The 5493-nt window shown below is 34.7% G+C and overlaps 1 long non-coding RNA gene across 1 annotated transcript; it reads right to left on the bottom strand.

Annotated features, from left to right (window-relative positions):
- Positions 1 to 4212: 4212 nt before the first annotated feature.
- On the bottom strand, positions 4213 to 5194 carry LOC113334386. Its single transcript, XR_003352755.1, has 3 exons — positions 4966 to 5194; positions 4658 to 4860; positions 4213 to 4401 (listed from the first exon to the last, which is right to left on the bottom strand). It is a non-coding gene; the product is annotated as an uncharacterized LOC113334386 (long non-coding RNA).
- Positions 5195 to 5493: the final 299 nt, after the last annotated feature.

Below are 5493 nucleotides of genomic sequence, written 5' to 3' on the forward strand. Positions count from 1 at the left end.
TTCGTAAAGCAGCAGTTTCTGCACTCTCGGAGGTACCTGCATCTGTTGGATTCATTTGCTTTCTTTATTTCTTGCAGTTTCTATGTGTGATGTTATGCATTTCTATATGTGATACATTCTGGTTCCTGCCAGTTGTAGTCTTATCTATTCATAATAGTTAGAGAGGGAAAAATGAGTTGTTCGAGAAGAGACAGTTTGGTTACGAAGGGAGATGGTGAGAGATTGACTGGATGAAACGTTAGTGGGAGAGAGGGTTGGATTTTTTAGACTTGTAATTGGTGGGTTGAAAACACACTCTATCCACACTCCCTGTTTTCGTCTTCTTCTTCTTTCAATCAAATCCTTTTCACATTTGGATTTTATTGGTTTAGTTAGAGAGGATCTTCATGATCTCTCATGCCATGATTGTCTCCTTTATCTATTCGTGATAGTTGAATAATCCGTTATACAATTATGGAATTGGTTGCATAACCTGTTATGTATCTACAAAATTTGTTGCATAATTTGTTATGCAGTCCCGAAAATAGTTGCATAACACGTAATGCAGTTTTTTTATTTTTGCATAATTTGTTATGTAGTCCAGAAAACGGTTGCATAACACGTTATGCAGCTATTCTTTTGTTAGTATTGAAACCAACAAAAAATAAGGTTGCATAACTTGTCATGCGCCTATGATAATATCTACATAACATGTTATGCAGTCGTGAAAATGGATGCGTAACCTGTTATGCATCCGAAAATATGGCTGCATAATGCATTATGCATCGAGAAAATTGTTGTATAATCTTTTATGCATTGAGAAAATAGATGCATAACCTGATATGCATCCGTAAATATGGATGCATAATGCATTATGCATCAATTTTTATGTACGCACTAAAATCAACCAAAACAATGGCTACACAACTTGTTATAGATGCATAATTTGTTATGCAGCCGAGAAAATGGTTGCATAGTTCGTTATGCGTCCGCAGAATGTGTTATGCATCTTTTTTGGTGGTTGCATAATGGTTATGTATCAAGTTTTCGAAAATTTTGCCTAAAATGATGATCACCTTCGATTTTTTCGTGAAAAACAAAAATTTGATATTCTTGTTTGTACTCGTTGCGTAGCTCTCTTAAAAAGATTTCCAACGATATAAAATTTGTAAAATTCCAAGACGCGGATTTTTAGATATGTTATATCCAGGTTACGTAGCCAATTATACCCCTGATGCATAACCCGTCATGCAGATGCATTGTCCGTCATGCAGAAAATTTTAATAGTTTCATATAATTATGGGTGTCACGTAACTAAAAATTAATTATAAACCTGACAATAAGAATATTATTTTTTTTTTGGACCTGCGCCTAATTTTCCCATTACATTTTGGACAAAGCATTTAACGGCCATCCTTTGCCCACCCTCAGCCCAGTGCACGGTATTGTTTTGTGTCTTGGATTTCTTTATTTGTGTTACATATGGTTCGAGTCTGGGATCGATTTTAGGAACCTTCTAAATATATTGAGTTGAACGGGAGTTAATATTGGTTCTCCAGAGATGGCCCAAGTAATTACTGATCTAATCTGGTATAATTCTCTAGTCTCCAATCTTTCTCGAATTCATTTTTTTATCAGTTTTTATATTTATTTATTTTTTTTATAATTATCGTCATCCCCATCACAACCGAGAAACGCATACCACACTGGATATTATGCATATAGATCCCCCAACTCACTGCACATGAACACCTACTGCAGTCACTTTCAATTTTTTCACCATCGGCAAGGTGTAGTTTATCTTCCATTTTTTCACCGTCTACTAAAACTTCTTAAAATGATAATAAGTTAAAACTTCCCAAACAACCTAAAGTTAGTACCGTAGCCTACATTTTTATACTACACTCTAGCACGTTACCTTTACCATACCTATTCAAAATGTAAGAAGAATTTTACATACGTTTCATACATATGAATAAAATGATGCCAGAGGTATTAATAAACTTACACTCAATTACTTACGGGAAAAAAAAACTTACACTCAATTAAAAGATTAGATATGGAACCTGTGAAAGCATATTAATGTTTTGTTCTTTAGCACACATAGAATGCTTACATACCAAGGATGTTCAGGAGAAACATATAGAGTAAGGTATCCTAAATTATTATTATTATTATTATTATTATTATTATTTTATTTTTGCTAAATCACAAATTTTATTAATGAAATAACAAAAGAGTTACAAAAGACAGAAATCAAAAAGGAAGAAACAAAAATTAGACATTACAGGACTTTAACAAAATCTATAATATTTTCTATTAGGTAGCTCCACTTGACTTAGGATGGATTCTTCTCTTCATGAATTACTACTGCATCTTGAGGAAGCTTTGCACCATTTTTGGCAAGCTGAATTGCAGAGAAAATGATTTCTTTGTAGCAGTGTTCATAATGTAGTGTTCATAATGTATCTCTGTTAACCCAGATTTTGCTTTCAAGAATCTGAGCATAAGGCACCAAGGAGTAATACCTTTTCTGAAATCTTCTATTACTGAAAGAGTAGCTGATCTGTCAACAATTTTCCTGCAAACTAGTTTACTTGCCCACTCAATAGACCAGATAATAACCAGGACATCAGCTAGATATTTAGTAACTACTCCAATTCCACCAGAAACAGTTCCATTAACTTTACAATCATGGCTTCTAGTAATGATACCAAAACCAGCCACTCCTGGGTTACCAACAACAAAACCATGACAACAAAATAGCATATAATCTTCTTTTGGACTAAAACATTGACATTCCTTGATGACTTTGAATTTCATATTCCTTTGGCCTATTCTAAAGAAATCAAGCACACTAAAATCATAGTCCTGACCCATCTTGTACCTGTCATTATATAACTACCATAGTACACCAAATTCATAATTCTTCTTTTAAAACTTTCCAAATTAGGTATCCTAAAATTTACCCGTGCCAAATAAATGGATTGGATTAATCAAGCTCATTAATCTGTGATATAACATGTGATTTAGCATAATTGAAATCGGCAAGTACTCTACATTCGAGTGCCCATGGCCCAACAGTGAGAACATCAACAGTAAAACCAAAACATGAATCAAGTAGATTAATTTTTTTTTTAGTCTACCTGTTGTGTATATATGAACTCCATCATCTTCCTCTGGATGACATCAGCCATCTGCATTATTAGTAACTCATGAGCCTCTAGTGCGTTGCATATGGTGATACCTTTCACCCTCAAAGAACACAGTACCCAGTGTTCAGGCTTACTGTGTTGAACATATGCTTGAGTAGAGATACCTTGACTACCTACTTTCGTGGATCCTTTGAAATTCTTTGTATCTAGTAGCATAAGCAGGAGAGTGAAGATCCGCAACAAAAGACGTTTCCCTTCGTTAGAAAACAACGTCTTCAGATCTCTCTTGAAACTCTTCTGTAAGAAACTAACCATTAGAAACCCAGAAGAAAATAACTATAGATGCAACAATTTCATTCATCTAAAAAATGTCTCAACCTTGCATGCGCCCTGTTAGTCACCGACCTAAAAAATACCAATATACGATAACTGTTATTGCAGATGTTACTTCTTACTTGATTTATGCGGCCATTACTGTGAGGTTTATTCAATTCGGTCGGTTACTTATTTCTTATTTGGCAAATAGCATATTACGGTCGAATGTCCTACTTATAACAGAACAATTGGTCTGTAAGTAATGCATTTATTGAAAGTGCCTCTTATGACAGTCAAGACAGCACCATCAATCCACTTTTATAACAGTGTTGCAATATTAGAACGCATTATGGCATAGCATAAAATATTAAAATTTGATACATGATAATAATAGTGACCAAAATTCCTCACCATTGAATGTCATATTTCAGTTTCTCACCAAAATTGATAATGGTGAAAAAATAATGATCAAAATTTCTCACCATTGCTGCCCATAGCAGATAAAGCATATTTCAATTTCTCACCACCGAATGTCCTATTTCAATTCATCATCAGCAAAGTTGAGACATGTAGCATTAGTAACCAATTTTTCATAGAAAACTACATATAATACTGATCAGTTGATATCAAATGTTGCGCTCCAGTGTGATAACTACAGGATAATGCTATATTTTCATATTCCAGATTATAACTTGATCGGCAAATCCTGTTTCAGATAGTTGATCACCATATTCATGTTCAAAAATGATCAGGTAATTGAACGAATACCATCCTACTCAAGAATAATATCAAAGTAATACCTAACAGTCGGTCCCATGAAAAGGCCAAGGATGTTGTCGATAGGCAGGTAATCCTAGTTTGGAGCTGCCTCTGAATCTCTTGGAAAGATATGTCGTTAGCTCCATCTTGTCATTCACTGCCGATTTGTGTTAAATGAGAATGATTATAGTCTCTGCAGTGAAGTATGTACAAAAGAACTAATCAGAAATATGAGTAACTAATTCAAAATAATGCACAGTTTTGACAATGAATCTACTTCTTCCTTCCTAAAACCCAAGTGCCAAAGTAAATTTATCCCCACAACTCCTTTATCCATCCCAAATTCTTCATAAGTTACTTGCTCTTTTATCTAGTAATGGCAAGACAGCAACACTAGAATGAAGTACTGCTGCCATGGGAACAAAATGAACGTCAAGTGAACTTCTTACCAGCCGGAAGGGTACCCGAATTGGGCTTCCTAACACTTCTCCATGTTAGCCCACACAATTGCCAAAAATGGAAGGAAATGGCAGTGGTACCGGCAGAAGACACAACGCTAGCGATAGATGAGAGAAGATTGGTCTATTTGCTGAACTTTAACAAACAATGGTCAATGAATCCCTTACTTCAGAAACCGAAGCCTGATTACCTCCTGTTGGCAAAAAAATTATTGGAAAAAATTCGACTTTGCAGAAAAGCTGAGAAGAATTTAAAACAGCTGTAATGAAAAATGAAATAAATAGTAGAAAAACCTTACCTAGTGACAGGTATAGATGATGAAAAGATACCTAAAAGAAAAACTCCATGAGAAGTCATGAATTCTACTTCATAAAAGTCTATGGCTGCTTCTTTAACATCTGGCGCCAAAGAATTCAAGCTTCATTCGAAAGATTTTTGACTTCCTCCACTTGGATCCTAGAAACATCACTAATGTCAACCCACAGAATGTTGATATTAAACCTGCCAAATAATAACAACAACACTCAATCGAAGACTAAGAGTATGGATATTAGCTCATAAATATCACTTCATAGTAATTGACACAGAGAGCATATGCTTAATCAAATATTTGTATGTCTGAATCAATTTAAACACGACAACAAACTGAATCTATCAAACTCAACAATGCCATCAAGTGATAATAATCAAAATTTAGCTGTGACATTACTCCAAAGCAAACTGTGGCTCATGTGCTCTGCTTGGTTGTTATATCACATGTCCTGAACAGTAATTGATTAGAGAACCCACGTTTAATGAAATGAATGTCCCGCATAATGCAAAACAT

The sequence above is a fragment of the Papaver somniferum genome, unplaced genomic scaffold, assembly GCF_003573695.1.
Source record: "Papaver somniferum cultivar HN1 unplaced genomic scaffold, ASM357369v1 unplaced-scaffold_137, whole genome shotgun sequence".
NCBI classification, from domain to species: domain Eukaryota; kingdom Viridiplantae; phylum Streptophyta; class Magnoliopsida; order Ranunculales; family Papaveraceae; genus Papaver; species Papaver somniferum.